This window comes from Vespa mandarinia, chromosome 7 (genome assembly GCF_050613455.1).
Source record: "Vespa mandarinia isolate Hongniang chromosome 7, ASM5061345v1, whole genome shotgun sequence".
NCBI classification, from domain to species: Eukaryota; Metazoa; Arthropoda; class Insecta; order Hymenoptera; family Vespidae; genus Vespa; species Vespa mandarinia.
The window spans coordinates 1202090-1225007 of NC_140816.1; the positions used below are offsets into that span (position 1 = coordinate 1202090).

General features: G+C 28.9%; 1 protein-coding gene across 2 annotated transcripts in view; it reads right to left on the minus strand.

The window, feature by feature from the left end:
• The window catches only part of Tk (tachykinin), a 42207-nt gene extending 23597 nt beyond the window's left edge, over positions 1-18610 (minus strand). For both annotated transcript variants that reach the window (XM_035863228.2, XM_035863225.2), the window contains exon 1: positions 18410-18610. The gene's annotated coding sequence lies outside the window, so the exon portion shown is untranslated. The remainder of the gene's footprint in view (positions 1-18409) is intronic.
• Between the last annotated feature and the right edge of the window lie 4308 nt (positions 18611-22918).

Sequence of the window (22918 nt, forward strand, 5' to 3'; positions counted from 1 at the left end):
ATAGAAAAAGGATTGATTTTGCAGATAATAGAGAGAAATAACAAAAGAGTGATATAAGATTAACCCGAAGGAATCGCAATGGAAACAGAATCCATCGAGAATAAAATCGGACGAGAGGAGCATGAAACAAAAAAACAATAAGAAAAAGAAAAAAATAGATAGAGAGAGGGAAAAAAAGAGAGAGAGAGAGGAAGAGAGAGAAAAATAGATACAAAAAAATAAATGGAAAAATACTCAACTCGACTTTCTCCTTTGTTGTGAAAGTCAAACGAATATACACGTTTCATTCGAAACCGTTGGAAAAGCTTTAAAACGAAAGAAGTTGCTTCGGGGTATGATGCCGATCTCTCACTATTTTTTCTCTCTTCCGCGAACTTTAAAGACCAGCTATCTCGCTCTATTTTTAATCTTTGTATCTCTTATCTTTTGATCTTTGTTATTAAAGCGTTGACTCTTATGAAGATTGTCAATTGGAAACAATAAAAAAGAAAAGTTTAATGCAAAGAAAAAAATGTAATGTAGACATAATTTTATTTTTTTTTTTTTTACTTTCGTTAAAAAAGAAAAAAGAAAACAGAAGAAGAAAAAGAAAACAAATATCACAAAAGTAATCAATTAATTGTCTAATGTTATTTTATTTGTTTTAATTCATTCTTTTGTTTAGATTTTCATAAGTGTAATTATCCAGGAAATCGAGCGAATGTCTTTTTCGTTATCTTCACACTTGATTTATGCTAAAAAAAATGTTTCGAACTACAAAGGATGAAAGGTATAGGTATGACGTTTAAATTAATTACGTGGGTAGCAACAATATCCCTATGATGTTTTAATAAAGCACGATATCTATGCATATCGGTAGCTTAGAAGAACTCGATGGCTTGTCAGATTTACGATGGAGATCATAATTTACAAGCGATTTATAATTGTTAGAAGAGTAGATGAGATTTATTCACCTCGCTTTAATGAAAACTTTCATAGAAATATAATGTGCTTTAAAATCAACATTATATAGTTTAACCTTTAACCTTTACGTTATCTATCATAGATAAAATTTCGTCCAATATGAATTTTGTTTAAACAACATTAAATTTGTAACTAATGCAAACAATAAAGTTTCTTTGCCTTTCGTATAATATTAAACATTTAATTAACGTAATAATATTGAAACATTTAATTGCATTCATTTGATAGCATTGATTTTTTAAATAAAAAACCGAATTAAAATTTGTCTTATCATAGCATTAACGTGATTTCCTTTGATAATAACTTTTAAAAGTTGAAACATAATTCAACAATCCTATTATCTTTTTTCTCTCACAAACAAACATCGAGCTAACGATCATTGTTTGGTCATACTGACATGTTACATGAATTATCAAATCCTACCGATCAAATTTTGCTGCATCTATTGTCTTATCATGTATTATTTCATTCTTATCTTTGTTATCTTACAAACTCATGTTCTCACGGTAGATACATACAAATATCAACTTTTGATAGAATCTTTTTCTTTTTCTAAAAAATAACAAATTAGTCTTGCTAATTATAAGTAATATATCGAATTTATGTTTATAAAAGGAAAATAAACAAAATTACTAAAAAATCAAAAGGAGGAATAATGAATTTATCTAAAATCCTATAATAATCTAGATATAATTAATTATCTTTTATTCTAGTACGAATAAGAAAAGAGATGATAAACATGATATATTTTCCTTTTTATGTTTCTTTGGATCGAAGTTATAAAAAAAAAATCAAAATCAAAAAATAAAGAATAAAATATATCAAAATAGGAAACAAAAGCTGGTAAAAAATTATAATAAATGCAGGAAAACTAAGAAATGTAGAAAAAATTATGCCACATAGATAATAGTTAAAGTATCCATAACCTAAATTTTGATTCAAATTTCCGGTTCAAATTTTTCATTAAAGAAAAATTTCACAATTTTTATTCTCGAAGAAAGACACAAAATCTTTGAATTTCGAAAAGCAAAATGAAAAAACATATAAATCCCTTTCACTTCAAGAATATTATACTGCAGTATATTTACCAACCAATTCCGAAGAAATTTCGTAAATTTTAATGTATTAATATTATAAATAAAAATTAGTTTATTAATCATTTTTAAATTATTTGAATTTAATTATATAATATATATAATTAAATTATATATTATATCATATTATTATATTATATTATATTATATAATTATATAATATATATAATTATATTTTATAATTTTATTATATTTAATTATATATTATTTATTTAATTTTTAATTAATTTTTAAATCATGTTTATAAACATTGCATTAACATAAATATTGAATACACAAAATAAAATAAAACAGAACAAAAAAATTAAGTTTGGCAACATTACCTGGCGGTTCGATAAGGATGAAATTTGAATGATTTGAATTTCTCAGTAAATAAATGTTTTCATACGAATCGAAAATCGTCGCGTTTAGAAATCAGAATGATTTTAATCGAAAGTTGTATTTCGAAACGTGCGTCGATTCATTAAGGGTTACTTGTCAGGATCTCGACGGATCCCTGTGGGGACAACGAGTGTCGGAGTTGCTCGCGTTAGAAACTCGATTTCCAGTCATAACTGCTTGATTCTAATTTAGCGGCTCCTTCGGCAATTTCACGACGCAAAATTAAATTGTAAAACTAGAACATCCCAGAGCGCAGGACACCACACTTATTCTTCATTTATAATTTTTTTCCCCTTCTTTCCTCTTTCTTCTTTCTTTTCTCTTGTATATTTTTTTTTTAATTTTCCCAACGTAATATTATTCAGCGACGGTATCCTCTTAACTCTCACATTTTTTTAAAAGCTTTCAAAGAGTTTGCTCCTTTATTGAGACCGAATCAAAGCTACCATATGTACGAATAAAAGGGAAGAAAAAAAGGGAAAGGGATAAAAGGAATTTTTTTTCGCTCTCTCTCTCTCTCTCTCCTCTCCTCTCTCTCCCCCCGTTTCTTCCTCTGTCATTTTCTTTTTCTTTTTTTTTCCCTTTTTTTTTAATCTCAGCTCATCGACATCCTAGTTATGTTTTTAGATCGTTATAAAAACAATGTGGTTTGTGACGTTGACTAGGATCAATATTTATCACATTTATTATTTATAAACATCGTCGCGAATGAAACTTTTGCAATTGAACGGGTCACTTATCACTGCGTATAAAGAGAGAGAAAGTGTCATGTGCGTGCGAGAAATGCGTAGGAAGTATTACCGTTGTTACCATACATGATTCATGCACGACATTCTCTTCGAGATATAACGTACATAGTAGACTATGTGGTATCTATCTACAACGATTACATTGTAACTCTATTTTCTATGCATGGTCGCCTAAAACCAATTTCCTCGAGCAGCTTTACCGTTGTGTAAAGGTTATAAGTGCGTTGCCTCTCTTGTTCGTTACTAACAAATAATGACATTAATAATTATAATAATAATAAGGATTATACACACACACGCACATGCATACAGACACACGCGTACGCCTGCCCGCGCACACATACGCGCACATATGTTTCAATCCGGTAATTAAAATTTCAGTTTATCGTAGAGTTTGCCAGAAATTAACGATATGCAATGAAGTACCTTAGCAAATTACATTTGCTAATTATTATTGTCTTATCCGAATAGTAGTAGAATATACTTTTACGACGTTAAACGTAAGCAGTATCCTTCTTTATTAACAACTTTATACTCGTTACTTTTTTTTCATTGACAAACGATAAAGAGAGAGAGAGAGAGAGAGAGAGAGAAATGATTGAAGTAAAATATAATCAAAAAATTATAAATGATGGCGAATGGATTATAATTAAAATTTTTCTAATTGTGTTATATATTATATAGTATGTGTGTATATATATATATATAATGTATTATATTATATACCTTATTTATATACTATTATATATATGTTTTCATGTATTATTATTCAGTCTAAAAATAATTCTAAAAAAGATGATATTCTTAGCTATTAGTATAATAAGAATCTAAAAGAACAAATGCGGAACGATCTAACTGCCAGTTTTGTATTTTCGAGAAAACGAGAGAGGATATAGTGACAACGGGTTTTTGACAAAAAAAAAAAAAAAGAGAAAAAAATGTTTAAACGACCCTTTGTTCCATCGACTTTTTAGACATGACTGCTGAAAGTGTCACACGCAATCACTTTAAAATGAAAAGTTTTGCTCGCTATAAATTTTAATAAAAATGAAATATATATTTTAATTTTTACAGGTATTGTTAGATATTTTTGGACAATTTTAAATGTATATATGTAAATTTTTTTTTTACTGCATCAATAATTTGACTAAAGCGTTTTAAATTAAACATTCGAATATTAAAAATTACCGTAATAACCAAACTATTTGTACCAAAACTTTACAGAAAACTTATTATTAAACTGAAATTTGAAAATTTATTGTAGGTATATGATTTCAAAAGAATTAGATATTTTTAAAATAACACACATTTTAGTACATACATTTTAATATTAAAATGTCATATATAGATATAGTGCTACATAGATAAAAGCGAAATGAGTGAAATTAATGCATAATAATGTTGGTAATAATAAAAATATTTTAAAATTAAATAACAAAATCAAAATATAATGATAATGTATGGTAATTATCGTGATAATAGAATTAAAGGAGAGTATGATGCCATAAAAGGCTGTCATAAATGTACAAAAAAATGCTTATACGTATATATGTTAAATCGAATGCAAAAAAATGCATCGAATTTATTTTTATATCATGTATAACAAAGCTGTATGTACACATACAAGCATTAAAAAAAAAGAGCACGTTCGTACTGACTTGCATGAGGAAAATTGTAAATAAATACCATACATTCTCTCTCCCTCCCTTTCTCTTTCTCTCTCTCTCTCTCTCTCTCTCTCTCTATATATATATATATATATATATATATATATATATATATATATATATTGCTATCCTCTTAAACACATTTTACAATAGGGTAAAAAAATATAGCGAAATGATAAATAATCTGTCATTTAAATATAGGGTAATCGATTAACGATGACGATGTCAATCGATACGTCGATTGGTGTAACAATACAACATAATTGCAAGATTGAGTTACATGATCGATAATATTTCACTTACACCCTTACCAATGAAAGCTAGAAGTTAATAAAATTTTATTTTAACGTTCAACATTTAAAATTGTGTTTTAACGTTAATCTCTACAACGCGTGAAACCTGCGGAATTATATTGTAGTATATTTATATTTGTTAATTCTTATTTCACTTTTTCATCGTGAACTATCTTTTTAATCCATCTTTAGGGATTAATATTTTCTAAAAATATAAATTATTAATTATTAGTGTAGTTATATTATAATGATTACAATATATACATATGTACATATATTTTTTATTTAGATACCAAAAGAGATTATTATATAGAGTTAAATATTTTTTTTGTTCCATTTCACAATATATTATATTTCAATTTTACATTTTGAAACTTTTAACGTCCTCCGTTTAGGAAAAAAAACATAAGAAAAACAAAAACAATGAAAAGAAACAAAAAACGAATAACTATCTTCTCGTTTTTTTGTAACTTTTTATCCTTTATTATCCGTTATATTTAAACCGAACGTGACAATCTAATGACAATCTGATAATTTAATTAATAATTAATCAGGAGAAAATTCCGTTAAGATATAAATATATTATTTCATATGAAAACATACGTCTGAGTTGTGTCTAAATGCCGATTGATAAATCGTAAAATAGAATCATGCGAAAGAGAGAAGGAAAAACGTAAACGTATGCCATTCCTATGTTTCTTCCTTAAGTACGTCAGATACGTAAAGACCTCTCTCTCTCTCTCTCTCTCTCTCTCTCTCTCTCTCTCTCTCTCTCTCTCTCTCTCTCTCTCTCTCTCTCTCTCATTCTCTCTCTGTCTCTCTTTCTCTTTCTCTCTCTCTCTCTATCTATCTATCTATCTATCTATCTATCTATCTATTTATCTATCTATCTATCTATCTATCTATCTCTCATACATGTATGCATATACACATATACATACCCATCCAATAACCGGACGATTCCTAAGAGAGAATCATCCAAGTCTCTACGTAATACTCGTAAATTATATAGCCGTATTGCTATCCTCGATCGGCGATTTCAACTTCTCGTAATATCGTAGAGTGAGAAAGTCAAACGAACTGTGTTTTTCTTTATCTCTCTATCTATTTCTCTCGTTCGAACGATAGATTCCGTTTATAAAAGGCAAGAATATTACTCGTAGTCGTGAACATTGAATCGAAGAGAATACGATGCATAGAAGAGAAATCGATGCGTACAATTTACGAGAGACTCTTCTCGCTATTTCTTTCAACCTTCCCCTTCGACTTTTCTATTCTTTTTTCTTTTTGTTATATCTTTTTTTTCTTTTTTTCTATCATGCAATTATCATCTTTCTTTTTTATCATCTTTATTCCATTTTTTTTTTTAATCGTCCATAATATATGTTTCAATATTCAGAATTTCGGAGATTAACGGTCCTCGATATTACCACGTAACCGCTAAAATAAAAAGTAATTTCGTTCGAGATCATAAAGTAATTTACAATCGTAATGACAACTTTATTTCAATCGAGAGGGAGAAAGATTCTTATACGCAGCGCATCATAATATAAAAGCGTATTCCATCTCGTAGCTTTCGTCGAATTCGATTAAATTCTTTCCAGTTTTTTACGCAACAGTATAACCGGAATGTTTAATGGAGTCGGTGAATTGTTAACAACAGTAACGTAGCTTTTCATGATTCTGGCCAAACAATTAAAAAAAAAGTGAAAGAGAGAGAGAGAGAGAAATAAGGAAAAAAAAAGTTTGATATCTGATGGTAACATTATTTTTTTGTTACTGTTCGATTTCTTTTGACTCCTACTGAAAGCCGGATATTATACATTATAAATATAATATTCTCTTTGCATTTTAAATATCGTTAGAAAAACAATATGAAAATATTTTAAAAAATAATTAAATAAGTCATTTTCCACGAAACATTTCGCGATATCAAAGAACTCGTTTTAATCTTTTTTGTAGTATATCTTTATCTTCTATATTTTTTCTTTTATTATTGTTATTATTAAGAATATAATCAGACTTTTGAATTTGGTTCGATTCTTATAATGCATTTCCCGGCATTGTGTTCTCGTTGAATTGTGACGCATAAGGACGGCACATCCCTGGCGAAATTCGTTCTCGCATAAATTTACATTTCTCTCTTTCTCTCTCTTTCTCTCTTTCTTTCTCTACTTTATCCTCGACAACTGAAACCTTTCGATAACGCACCTACGCTCCGATTACATACGTAATTGCCCATTTTGCCTATCGATTTTAGTTCATCTTCTTTATTTTCTTTTCTTTTTCCTTTTCTTTTCTTTTTTTCTCTTTATTTTGCCTCAGTACGTCATTAAAGTCAAAAGAAGAAGAGAGAAAGGAAAAAAAGGTTTCGCATCCAATCGTCTATACTTAAATTGACCTTTTTTTAATCAAAAGCAAGATTATTTTACGAAATCTATAAAAGTTCCTTCCGTGTAATTGGAATGAAGAAATTAATATGGAGTTAATTGATGGATTTACTTTTACTTCGTTAATTATTTTGAAATTTTTCATGGAAATCGAGGAACGTATTGGAATATTCGAAATGTGGCTAAAATGTTTGAAGTATCTCCTTTACGAAACACGGCACCACGTAATCCAAGCCGATCGATGGACAGAGAACGAGAGAGAGAAAGAGAAAGAGAGAGATTTAAATATTCCACAAAAGAGAAAAAATGAAAAGATTGAAAGAATCCATCAGTGGATTTTCTATCTTTCATCCTCTCTCTTTCTTTTTTATTCTTTAATAAGTGTATCTCTTCCATTCTTCCTTCAAAAATTGATGACAGTTACGTACAAGATGAATCTTTCTGAAGGACCTTCGTCAAAAATAAAAACAAGAAAAGAAATGTGTATCATACGTAAAACAACGATAAGTGAAAGCAAGTATAAAATACATGAGGGAGAAGAGAGAGAGAGAGAGAGAGAGAAAGAGAGAGAGAGAGAGAGAGAGAGAGAGAGAGAGAGAAAGAGAGAGAGAGAGAGAGAGAAAGAGAGAGAGAGAGAGAGAGAAAGAGAGAGAGAGAGAGAGAGAGAGAGAGAGAGAGAGAGAGAGAGAGAGAGAGAGAGAGAGAGAGAGAGAGAGAGAGAAAGAGAGAGAGAGAGAGAGAGAGAAAGAGAGAGAGAGAGAGAGAGAGAAAGAGAGAAAGAGAGAGAGAGAGAGAGAAAGAGAGAAAGAGAGAGAGAGAGAGAGAGAAAGAGAGAGAAATAAAAAGCAATCACGAGATTACAAATTGTGATCGGTGATATCAAAAAGTAATAATAAATTATTTCACATAGTGCATCTTCATAGGGAATCTTATCTTGTATTTATCGTACAACACGTAAACTCATGAACGAGTTTAATACATCGGTGTATCATAGGGATCATCAACATGTGAACTCGCGAACGAGTTTAATACATTGACGAAGTCCATTAAAACTGATTTAATCAACGGTTGCGGTAACGCATACGAAGCCTCCCGTTCTTACTGTTATGAGATTCCTATCCAATCCTACAGGATCAATAATAACTTTTGTGTTAGATACTCATCAAACGTTTCAAGTATTATAAATTTATCAAATTGTTTTAATAAACTTAGTAGCATACATATGATTCACGACTGTGTTCAATTTCATAATTGAATTATTATTAATAAGATAGGAAATGATAGTTATTTTATCTGTAAATATTTAATATAATTGATATTAGACAAATACATATCAGTAAATATATTTTATATTATGAAGCAAATATTAAAAACGTTCGTTGATTATTTAAAATAAAATACATATTAGGGATTAAAGAGGCATGTAATTTTGGCTTTTTTAAATAGCGAACATCTTTCTTTCTTGTAAATAGTGAACTTTTTTATTATTGTCATTTCAAATCGCATTTCTTTTACTGAAACCTTCCCGAAGCTATAATATTAGCGTATTTAGAAGGATGATTACACCCATGTAATAAACGATTACCAACCTATTACCATTTGGATTGGCTGCTGGTTAGTAGCAATGAGAAAACTTGGCTCCTGCTTACTACGATTACAGGTTAAGAGCCTAGAAATTGTATTTACCTACAGAGGTTGAGCTTGGGTCTGGCCTTAATCCACGATTTCCTACGTAAATTTCTAACGAACTTCCAATTAGTATCCCCCTCGTTTTATCACAAAATGTAGTATCCCCTCTAATTATCGCAATAAAAAAAAGGAAAAAGAAAAAAAGATCGGTGTGTATGTGTATGTAGATTAATAAATAAAGAAAGAAAGAAAAACAAAAAAAAACAAGAGAAAGCTTAAAACAGTTCGAAACAGCTTAATGTGCATTCGATGATCTTAAAATTTCATTTCCGAATGAATAGGTATCTATATCGTTTTCTTTGCATATATACTTACACGCACATATACATAAATAAATACAGAATAAAGTGCTATAAAATTCTTAACATATTTGTCAAATGGCAGAGTCATCGTTTTCGTTGGATAATCGTGAAAAAAAAGGAAAAAGAAAAAATAACACACTAGGTATATTTATTCTGAAAAATCAACGAAACAATAAAATCACAAATCACTGAAAACCATAAATCAATGAAACCATAAATGAAGATATATTCGAGTACGTAAACGAAATACAAATTGCAAATCGTTCGATAATTTTTCTAATTAGAATTCAATGCATTTTTTGAAATTGTTTTGAGAAAAGAATGAAAACAAATTAGACGAGAATCTTTAGCACATGCATATATATTATCTCTTAACACTGTGTCTTTATTTATTTTTCAAAGAAGGGGTCCTCGAATACATCGACTACGCCTCTCATTGGTTTCACAAAAGCCAGTGATATTTCATCTTCTACTGCGTTGAAATCTCCTCGTACCGACCATTTCAAGATACGACTTCCGCCATTTTTTACACTGGACTGAGACCTTCTAAGTGGTCAGTAATTTTTTGATATAAAAAGCACGTTTTGTCATATGACTTTTAATATTATTACATATGATTTGCCTTACCGATTTAATGTAGGATTTATTTTTTCCTTCATTCGAGTTGTTTGTCATTTTTAAGGTGGTCTCTCTTATGCTTCTCTTTTCTTCTCTTATTTCTTTTTATACGATAAATATAAAAATTATAAGGATAATCGTATAATGAAGTTAAAAAAGTATTTTAATAATATACTTATATAAATTATTTTACGATTTCTTTCATCGAAATTAAACCTTGATCGATATATTTATTTAGCATCTTTCATAACTTTTTATAGATGAAAGAAACGTGTAACAATACATCGTCACATATCAATACTGAACTTGATTGAAAATATATTTTTAAATCCTTCAAATGTCATAAAAGAAATTTTGAACAAAGTTTAAATAAAGTCTGCAAAATTAAGTGTTAATCACAGGTGACCACGATGCAATTCATATGTATTGAATGATGAAGTCATGATGAAAATGATGAAATCTTGAAATTAATAATTTTCTTAATCGTTTGTTGGGTTTGCGCATGTGTATGTGTGTGTGTATATAATACATATAAATTTTCTTTAAACCAATGACGCAATACTATGAAATGTGAGATACGTATATTCTATAACTAGAGAGTATATATACATATATACATATATACATATATACATATATATATACGTACACGCATATACAGAAGAAAGAAATGCGAGAGCTCTTTTGAATAACCCAAGTTACGATGCACTTCTTAAGTTAAAATACCTTAAAGCTTCACTAAAGAAAACTTTATTCTATGCGTGAAGAGATTCAAGGATTATCTCAAATATAATCATGACTGAATAATTTGAGTTTTCTCGTTTACTTTTAATTCGAATCGAACTAACGAACGAACGAAAGAAATTATTGGCATTTTAATAAATTTTGTCGAAGTTCCTGGGAAAATATTAATGGTCAAATAGGATCTTTAAAAGAAAAGTATTCGTTTGAAAATATCGAACTCTATGTGAGAAATAACATTTGATAGAGAAAGTACATTACTTTTTGAGTGTATCAATGCTTTTAGTGAAAAGTATATTAGACTCGAACATTTCGAAATTGTATTAACCAATACATTTCGACGTGGCTTTTAGTTCTTTTGTTTCTTTCGTATTAATTTCAAAATAAAAAGATTCTATTTTTTTTTTGCAAATAAATCACGTTATATCATAGATCGAAACGAAGTATTACATTTATGTGGATCGAATATTTTCCTTTAAAATTACATGTTTCATTTAATTATCATAAAAATATTCGATGAAATTGTTGAGAAAAAAAATTTCTTTCCTTTTTTTTATATTTGTTCTCTTACATATCTTCGATTCATCCTGCGTATCGCATAACGATACCCGATAATACAAAATGATATGTTTCCGTGGTCGGACGAAGCTTTATATTTCCGAATGATATGCTAGGATATTCAGGTATCCTTTGTGAAATCTTTTTTTTTCGTGCGAATCCATCGTACGTCGTACTTCCCTCTTTGCCAGAATGATTTATGAAATTGACGTGTCAATCCTTCGAAAATCTTCCCTCTTTAACCCTATGTACATCTTTCTCAGCGTTTTGCTCTCAAGTATGTTAACGCATCACACGCAAGCACACTAAACACGTATAATTTACTACCAACGATTTTTAAAGATTTCTCCGATGATCAATCGAAATGATAAATACGAATTTCCATTGAACGTGGAATATTCAAGAATAATGTAATAAGTTCGTTATCGTCATATTTGATAACGTTCTATAAAAAATCTCCTCGCTTTTTATTGTTCCTTCCAATTAAAAAAAAAAAAAAGAAAAGAAGATATAGTTTACCATATTACTTTTCAATTTAATTAAAAAAAGAAAAAAGGGAAACAAATAACATACTATAGTATTTCTGTCAAAGAACGTTTACATAATTAATCGTATAATTTGAAAAATAAAGAAAAAAATATTATACCTATTACTTATTACTTATTTAAAGTAAATATTACACAATAGAGATAATGGAGTATATTACATTACGTTGATTTTATTTACAAACTTTTAATTATGAATTAAATATCGTTCTAGATATATTACATTGCATGATGAATAATGCGGAACATTCAGAAGTTAGAATTCTACGATCATATGCACTTAGAATTAATAAAAATAATTATTAATAAGATAAAAACGCGAACCTATTTAGAAGAAAAACAAAAGAAAAAATATCGAAATGCGTTGAGTTATGAAGTAGTCCGTGCATATGTCAACTCATACTACTTCGTCGTCAGTTTATCGATTCTGGTTTAACAGGACGTTATATGTGAACATACGAACATACGAACATACGAACATACGAACATACGAACGAACGAACGAACGAACGAACGAACGAACGAATGAATGAACGAATGAATGAATGAACGAAGCGACGAATCGACGTATGTAATATTGTTAAAAATATCGAATCTGACATTCGTCAGTTCTTCTTCCGAGCTTGCCACTTCTATCACGCACACATAACAGCTCCAATACGAATAGAGAAAGCAAGACGACCAGGCGTTCAACAAGTGCACTACTACAGTATCACGTGTTCTCTCCCATTGTTTCTAACATTTAGTCTACGATCGTGTACGTTTTCAAAGTTAACGTATTATAACGCATATATGACTAATGTGAATGATATCAATAAGGAGTCGTTGTGACCAATCCGATCCTTTACTTAAAACATTATTTATGGTATATGGACATATACCATAAGTAACGTTTTTCATAATAAAAGGGATCTTATTACTTTTTCAATAAATCGAATTGTTACATTAATGTGTTATTGAAAATATGAAACAAAACTATTAAATGTGATGATTTATTTCTCTTTTTTCTCGTTTATGAGATAAAGTGAATTTCAATATTAAAGTTGAAATAGAATTATAATAGAAGTACTTAGATCTTTTACGCTTACTTTCTAACTTCCTAAGTTTACAATGACAAATTATTAAATAGAAACGGTGACATACTTAGAAAATCTCCAGTTTGTGTCTTGCTTTTTGAAAATGTGTATTAGAGCGAAAGAAATATCAAAGTGAATTAGTTCGTCTTGTTTTCTCGACTATCGATTAAAGTTATAAATAATAGATATTAGAAAATAAAATAAAGTGGAATACGAAACGCGAGATGATTAACGACGAATCAGAAAGAAAAGTTTGTTAATAAAGTAATTTTTTTATTTGAAATTGGACGCAGAAATATCTTCGTTCTTAATTTGTTAAATAACAAAACTTCCTTTCGAAAGTTTCATGGCTAATTTTACAGGACTCATGGGAAAATGAGAGAAGACGGATAAAAAAACAATGTTATATATGACAAGTGATACGAGTCGACATTGTTTCAATCTAATACGAGCTCAAGGCGATCATCGAGACTGCTTTACAATTATCGTTCTTTTTCTTTTCCGTTAACGTTGATGTCATCGCTTGCTAACTAACTTACTATGTCCTTTTCTCTCGAGAGAAAAAAACTTTAGCCGTTGACATTAATAAAATCGTCGTTGAACGTTTATTTAGCTCGAAAATTCAATGAAAATTTTCCTTGGATAGAATAGAGACAGATAAAAATATCTGAGTTAATTGGGAGAATATTTCGACATTAACTACGTTGCAAGATAACATCAGACTAAGAAAATATCTTTTTCTTCAGCGCTCAGAAAAAGAAAGAGAAGGAATATATGATCGAAAGAAAAACACGTTACTAGATGTTCTTGTATTTCTTGAAAAATATATACGAATATTCTTGAGACATGCACGAAGAATGGACGATGTACTCAATGTACCTTGATATCAAGAACGAATAGAATTTATTCAGTTTCACTTGACTTCACAGACCAGAATGCTAGGCATTCTTTTCTTCTTCTTTTTCTTTTTTTTTTTTTTGTAAACAGGGAAACATTATGTTAATAGTTCAGTTTAAATATTGAACGAGGTTGTATATCTTCCTGACAGGATGAAACATGAAATATAAATATAAATTTAGATATAATGCGATTGGTTTGAGTTATTTATCTAAACCGAGCAACAAATAGCTTGATTTATCGACAAAATATTAAAATGATTAGATAATTAACGTTTTTCGTTTTCGTTTATTCGAAAATCTATATTCCCTATTAAAATATATAATCTTTTTGTAAATTAATATCGATAGAAACTAAAACGTTTTTACGTCTTGGTACAATGAAAAATTGAAAAAAATTACATTTTGATCGACCATTTCATAGACATGATTCAAACATGATTCTTTAAAGTGAATTCTTCTGCTTTCTTTTTCTTTTTATTTATTTATTTCTTTTTTCTTTTTTCATTTTCTCATGCATCCTATATCCAATCTCGTAGAAACTTTGTTTAAAGTACAACTTATAGTATTAAGTATTCTTCAAAGTAAGAATAAGAAAAGCGAACATTTTTTCAAGCGAAAAATCTCACGTGTTATCGCAAATAAACAATTTACATTTAGTAAGTAAAAGTGGTGCAGAACTAAAAGTAGTAGTGGTGATTATGGTCTATACATTAATGTTGAAAGAAAGAAAACCAAGACCATATATGAGAGAAAGATAAATATCGTTTCGTCTGGTGCTTTGTAGGTTCGTGCGGCAAGCACAACGATCGACTAATGCATATATGTAAATGATGAAAAAAGTCCGTTAAGTTGAAAAGAAGTTCCCACGAAGAAGTATTATATATTCTCGAAAGTATATAAAAAGTTAAATTGTAGATACATATAAATAATAAACGAATACATACAAATGTTCTTTTGTTTTAATGTATGTCAACGAGTTATTTATTTTTTTATTTTTCATCATATATAGTAAAATAAAATGGGAATTGTAAATCATTTAAAATAATGATTTATGATTTTATTATTATTATTATTATTATTATTATTATTATTATTATTATTATTATTATTATTATTATTATATAATATATAACAATAATAAATTTATAAATAATTTACTGAAAAATAATTGTTTTGAAAAATATCGAACATAGTTAATTATTAGTTTTTCAAAGGCACACGCCGTTAGTATTCAATTCTTTATTGATTATTTCAAAACTCGTAGACAAAGAATGAAATACAATTGTAGCCAATGAAAAGAACTACATCTAGTAGAAAATCCATTTTTCTACGACACGACACGAATCGTTTGAATCGTCACGAACGATCAGCAACAACTAATGTTAGCGAACTAATGCTAATAATCAACTAATCCTGATATCAGTTGATTTTTTATTCGTTAAAAGTCTTTGTTGAAACGAACTTGCGTCAGAAATAAAAAAAATGAAAGATGCATAATAAGAAAAAGAGAGAAACAAATGTAAAAGGCAAAAGAATTCGTTGATCCGTGAAAATACGAAACATTCCGATATTCGTACTGCAATAAAGATTTTATACAATGATGAATTTCTGATTATCTATCGTGAATAATCAAGAGACGAGGAGAATGTAAAAAAAGAAAAAGAAAAAATGTATGCTTCATTTTTTCTGTGTTATATTTAATAAAAAACTTTTGTCAATGATTTAAAAAACAAAAAGAACCATCAACAAATAACTACTACATCATAAATTACAAGTAAACCGTACCAAATTCAATCTAAAATTATTAATTATAGTTTTAAAAAAATTAATTTCGAATAAATATTTTATATAATATCTAATAATTCATATAATAATTAAAAAGTTCATTCATTCCTCATAAAAATCATTTGTTTTAAATGATTCGTAGTACATTTTTTGCAAAAGAAAGAAAAGATTAAAAGAAAGAAAAACGTTTACGGATGATGATTAAATATGGACTATAATCTTAATAAAAATGTTCAATCTATAAGGCCCGTTCTTTTTATTTCGAGTTATCTAGCTCATTTCTACAAGTTACCTCTAATTGCTCTCTAATCACTCCTATTATCAGTATGCCATTCGTCATGCAAATGAAGAAATCGACAAATTTTAATTACAAGACGGAAAAGGGAGAGGGAGAGAGAGAGAGGACAATAACTAGAAAATGAAAGAAATAAAAGACTTAATTAAATCGTTTTTAATTGAAAAATATAATTTTGTTCTTTTATCCTTTTTCATAAGAAATTACAAAGAGTCCCTTTGTTCTTTTTAATTTTCCTTTTTTTATTTTTATTTTCTTATTTAATAAATCGACAGCATTATACTTCGAAAGTATTTTCGTCGTTAGCTTTTCAAATCCAGAAGGGAAAGTTGATTGTAGAAACACGAGTTTACATGGCCACCGGTGGATAGAAGGTGGAACGATTAATTTCGAACGCGGACTGAATAGGAAGTTATACTTGGTGGAAGCGTTGACATACATAAATTTAACGCAATATCATCCGTGCGACTAACTGAAAACATTCTTACCGTGGGGGTAGTAACGAAACCATCGGCCAACCACCAGCTGTGTGAGTATGACATGCTCTTCCTCCCTCCCTCTCTCTCTCTCTCTCTCTCTCTCTCTCTCTCTCTCTCTTTTCGATCGAGTTAGTTACACTATTTCTCGTAAGAATAAGAGCAATGGTTAAAAGTTAGACAACACTGTAGTATCTATCAAGTATCTTGAAATCTGGAAGTTAAATCATTTTGGGAAATCTAACGAAAACTTTCACATGAGATATTCACATGACATCTTCAGATCAACGTCATACTTAGAAAATTGGAAACGTTTTCTATCCATCATTTTAATCCTGGTTCAATAAAAGTGTAGACTTAATAACATCGATCGCAATTTTTACAGATCAGCAAGCCGTTAACTCGATATATTTTCGTGTACCCCAATCTTATTATTTCTGATTTGATTAGAAGAATAATTAAAGAGTAAATCTATAGGGATTAATAAGTTATATTCGATCAAGGTGAAAAGTTTAAAAATCGATCGGTGCAATTAATATTTGTAAAAATTAGATTTCTACAAATTTTTCTTTCATTATATCTAATTCGATTAGAAGAATAATTAAAAAATAAGGTTATATAGTGTTAATAAATAAATTATATTCAATCAAAGTGAAAAATTGAAAAATCAGTTGGTGCAATTAATATCTGTAGAAATTAGATTTCGTTCTTAACGATAATTTTCCTTTAAAATTTAATCAAAAATAAGCATACCATTATATTGATAAGATCAACAATTGCGATTTTAGTGAACCATCATCTATCTCTCTTTTCGTTGTTCCTACCTTCTAATACCGTTGGAGTGCCTGTTGCTTCACCGCGATTCGATCGATTATCCGGTCAGAAACCGAAGCTTTCCGTGATACCGTTAAAATCGCATTTTAACAGATGATAAAACTCGTTATTATATAATGAACGTGCTCAATGTTTTTTTTATTTATTTATTTATTTAATGTAACAAACACCGTTTATCTAAAACCATTCCACTAGTGATAATATTTGAGAAAAAATGCGACAATTTGCTTTCGCGCTTCTATTACAATATTAAATAATCCAATGTTTTGTTTCGTTCTCATTTCGACAATTCATTTTATTGAATAAACTTTATTTCGATCGTTGCATCGAGTGCTGCAAAATCCTATTCTCTCGCATGTCGAGTATTTTCTTATTTTATACCTATTTACTTCGAAGAAGTAAGGAGTTTTCATTTAATTTATGCGTAATCTTTTTTTGGGTCAAAATATTTTTTATACTTTTTTCTTTTTTTGTTTTTTATCAAACTCGACTTAAAAGAAAAAAGCTCGTGTTACGAAAAAAAATGTGTGTATATATATATATATATATATATACACATTCTTAACATCTAACGATAATACTATAGATGGATAATTTTTTCTGATAGTCGATCTTACAATAAACTTGTTTAAACGTGCTAACGATGCTTTAAATTCGATAATTATGCTATTACATTCGCTCATTATAGATATATATTTATCTATAATGATGGAACAATTATGATTCAATGGAATACGAATATAAGATCGCATTGATCGTTAACACCAAATTTGTTGTTGGCCAACAAACTATTTAATTATACGATAATATATATTATAATAATGTTCATCGGTTGACCCGATCTAGGCACACTCTACTGAATTTTTCTTTACACCTTTTTAACGCCCCTAATCGATATTTTTGTCATAACGTTTCTACGCTGACAATTAAATCTCTTTTCTTTTTCTTTTTACTTTTTCTTTTTACTTTTTCCTTCCTTAATTTTTAATTTTTTATTCAAAAAAATTATTTATTTTAATTCAACGATAAGAAAAATGGAAACAATTATATATACCTTTCGACGTTAAAAAATAGAAGAAGCAAAAGTCTCTCGTTGAAGTTTACTTCCTTCCTTCCTTCTTTTAAATATTTTCGCGAAGAATCTTGTCCTCTTCTTCTCCGATTAAACTCGATGACAATGACTATAACGATGTACGTTTAGTCGAGAATACGAAGATGTCCCGTTCGTTGTCCTCGAAGTTGAGACGAACTCGAGTCGACGGACAGTGTTGAACTGACGCTCCGCGTGCTTCAAACTATACATAGGATGGTGGCGCGGTGACGTCACCAAGACGAACCAATCAGAACTTTGAGTTGTGGGAAGATAAAGGTGGGAGGTGGAGTAGCCGTGTTACGTTCTTTTTCACCCCTTACTTCCTTTCTCCTTCGTGTAACTTCGACTTTCAGAGTACTGAGTATTTGAGCACACCTGGACGACTGTCGTCATCTTCCTTCTGTTCTTACCTTTTCTGTTCACTCCTCCTGGTAAAGCGAACTTTCAACATTTTCTATTACTAATCACTAACATCGTCTATCTATGATACCTATCGCCGAATTCACAATGAAAAATTCATACGTTTAGTAATCTCAATTTTCTCTTTTCCTTTTTTATTTTTTTTTTTTAACTATATGAAAAAAGAAAGATCATGGGTTATTGTATTTATTTACTGATGTATATGATTATATTAATAAATCGATAGCATTTTTCTTCGAAGCCTCCATCAATCGATATTCCAATCAAAGAATATTAATTCTGGGAATTCGATAGAGTTCTAAGAAATATTCCTCATTGCATTTTTTGAAGATTATAATACAATAAACAAGGTTTTCTCTCTTTCTCTCTTTCTCTCTCTTTCTCTTGCTTTTTTTTCTCTCTCTCTCTCTCTTTTTCTTTCTCTTTTTCTTGCTTTTTCTCTCTCTGTCTTTTTCTTTCTCTTTCTCTCTTTCTCTCTCTCGCTCTCCCTCTTTCTCTCTCTCGCTCTCCCTCTTTCTCTCCCTCTCTCCCTCCCTCTCTGGTCATAACAAAAGATATGTATCAATGGATATCGTGCTTTTACGAATGATTATCTCGTGAAAAAGGAAAAGTATTCGAGGACAGGGGGAAGGCAGAAAACTGAACGATAAGCACGAGTCGTGTTATATTTGTCACGGTAATTCGTCCGACCATTAGGGTCTTGATATCGTGTTGAAAAAAATTTGTCAAGTGGCCCTGAATTTACGCCTATCAAATAATGTATATATTACGTTTATGTTTGCATAATCCGTTTGACGTTACAACATTCTCGCATTAACGAAAACGCTTAAGCCGGTTGTTCGGAGCATCGATATCAAAAGATAATAACTTGTTCGAAACATGAGAATATAATAATGGGAAAAAAGTGACGAACATAAAAATCACGTTTACTTTTGTTGTTCGATTCTTTTCAATGGATGACAAAGGGAACGCGGTTTGGTTTTGACTTCTTATCGAAAAAACTTATTGTCTCTCTCTCTTTCTCTCTCTCTCTCTCACCCTCTCTCTCTCCCTCCCCCCTCTCTCTCTCTCTCTCTTTCGCATCAATTTTTATGAAACAAAAGAATTTTTTTTATAAAAAACCAATATTTTCATCTAAATTTGTATAGGATTACTTTAGGATATTCTTTTTTCTTTTTTTTAAGATTATTATATAATTTTATTATTTAGGATAATATTATTTAAAATGTTTCGTTTAATCCTCTATAAGGCCATATATGTAACTATCGAAGTTACTTACTCATATAGTTCTACTTTTTTTTTATTATACTTCATTTTGTCACTGCTATATTGAAAAGTTAATGTTTGCTAAACGTATAAATTATATATACTATACACTTCAGATTATATAATTTTTATCTTAAATGTGTACAAAAGAAATTGGATTATAAAGAAGTAAATTATGATATATATATTAGAATAAAAAACAGATATATATATATATATATATATATATATATATATATATATATAATTCAATTAAATCAAAATTGTTTTGATCAACAAAATGTAAATGCAATTAAATTTCTCTTATCGATAATTGTAAGAGATTCAACTGTAATAATCTTGGAAATGGTTGAAGGTTTTCAAAATGGCGTTTCGAAGAAATTACTTTCTTCGTGAGCCGACGTAAAGAGTTTTTATCGACAATTCTTTGCAAAGAACCTCGATTCCTCACGGATTTCTCTTTAGAAAATGTATCACGAAGGACGAAGCGAGAGTAAATGAAAAAAAGAGAGAGAGAGAGAGACAGACAGAGAAAGAAAGAAAAAGAGAGAAAGAGAGAAGAGTAGAAAAAAGATAGAAAATGGTCTTAGTTTCACAGTCGATCCGCCACAGTCGCGCACCGTTACCATCGTCCAAGAAAGAAAATGGTCTCAAGCGAGTACTGCTAGTTCTCTCTCTCTCTCTCTCTCTCTCTCTCTCTCTCTCTCTCTCTCTCTTCCTTTCTCTTCGTCCCTCTCTTTTTCTCTCTCACTCTTTTTCCGTCTCCCTCTGTTACCATAGAAATTCGAATGGTGAAAGTTAGACTCGCATACATTTTGATAAGGCAAGTAGTCTTGTTGGCATTCATTCGCCCTTTGAGATGAATTTCAAAATAAAAATATATTACGCATAAACCTTAAACTTTCGGTCTGTAATTAATCCTTAAATGCATATGATTGCAAAATCACAATATATATATCAATTTAATCTCATTTATATTTTTTCATATGTACGTTACATTGTGAATTAATTTACATATGTGTAACAATTTAAAGTTCTTCATTGAGTTTCCTACAAAAATTTATGATAATTAAAGTTTTCATTATTCCTACGCGCACGATTTAATGTTTGCTTAATAGTTAATATAACAATTTCATATTATAAAATTTTAGAAAGAAACTTTGGATTAAAGGGTTAACTATATTGAAGTTTAATAATCTAATGCAACAAATTTATTAAAAATATAACTAAATATTTCGAATTTTCATTAAATAACAATGTGAAGGTACATTCATATATATGTACATCATAATATTTATTATAATATCTACATAAGGTTGAATATTTTATAGAAAATAATACGATACTTTTAAAAAATTTAATACATTATATATTTTAATATTATTATTTCATAACCCGAATTACATATAATGTTATTATTAATTATTTATCTATGACATACATATTACATATTATAAATAAACAATTAATAAATAAAAACCGCAAATCAAAATCTTGAACAACAACGTCGAAATTAATTGATATCCATAATTTCTTCGTTCTTTTTATAAAAATCATAAAATGAATAAAATCGCATTATTTTCTTGGATAAAGGAGTAACATTTTAAGATAAATTAGTCATGTACTCCTTTTAGAGAATTAAACCGATTGATTGATTAGGCTTGACGAAGATGAGGAAGAAGCCGCGGGCTGTACTTCAGCTGCCATCATTCCTTGTTATTTATCTCTACAATCAAGACGATCGACGAACACCGAATTGTTCTCCTGTTGCAATAAGTGAAGCGAAATTAAAATGTCTTCTTCTTATAAAGGACGATACCAATAATATACCTATATGTATATGTACTTACATGTGTAAGTAACTGCGTATATGCATCTGTTTCCCACATTAAATCGAATAAAAATTGTATCGATTTCTTTCTTTCTACTCGATTTACTTTTTTTGATTATTTATTTGGAAATGTAAATCGTTACGCTCTTTATTTATTTTTTTTTCTTATTTGTTCATTACGAATTCTCCAGTTTTATTTTTTTTATTAGAAAAAATATACATCGAAAATACATATATCATATATATATAAATATATAATAAAATATACATATACACATACACATATATATAAATATATAAATATAAATATAATTGAGATATGGCAATTAATCACCAATCAAGAAGTAGCCAAGAGTTACAGATATCTGAAATAACTGATGGAAATTAAAGCATGCTTCAACCTACATAACTAATAGATACAATTCCTGTATGTGTTCTTATGTGTGTTGTATATTTATATATATGTGTATACATTCATGGGAAACAAATTATATTTACTTTTTTTACTGCATACATGTTTTATAATGGTACAGAAGGTGTAATAAATTACATAATCATATATAAATTTTTTTTAATTATATCGAAAATTAACATCGTAGCAGACTTGACATATATGTTTAAAGTGTTATAATTTCCATTTAATATTGATGTACATATGTACATAATACTTAAATGATGTACATACATATATACATAATACTTAATTTAAGAAAAATTATTACATAGATTCAAATTATCTAATTCATATTTATATTCATTCCTAATTTTTATAATTATAATTAACTATTGACGAGAACAATACGTAGTCATGTTACAGGATGAATAATTTAGCATTTAGATCAGAAATATATTTCTTTAATTTGAAAATATCAAAAATTTTCGAGTAATGAATTTACATCGTTATAAAAAGAGAAAGAAAAAGCAAGATAATACGCATACAATAATTATTTGTT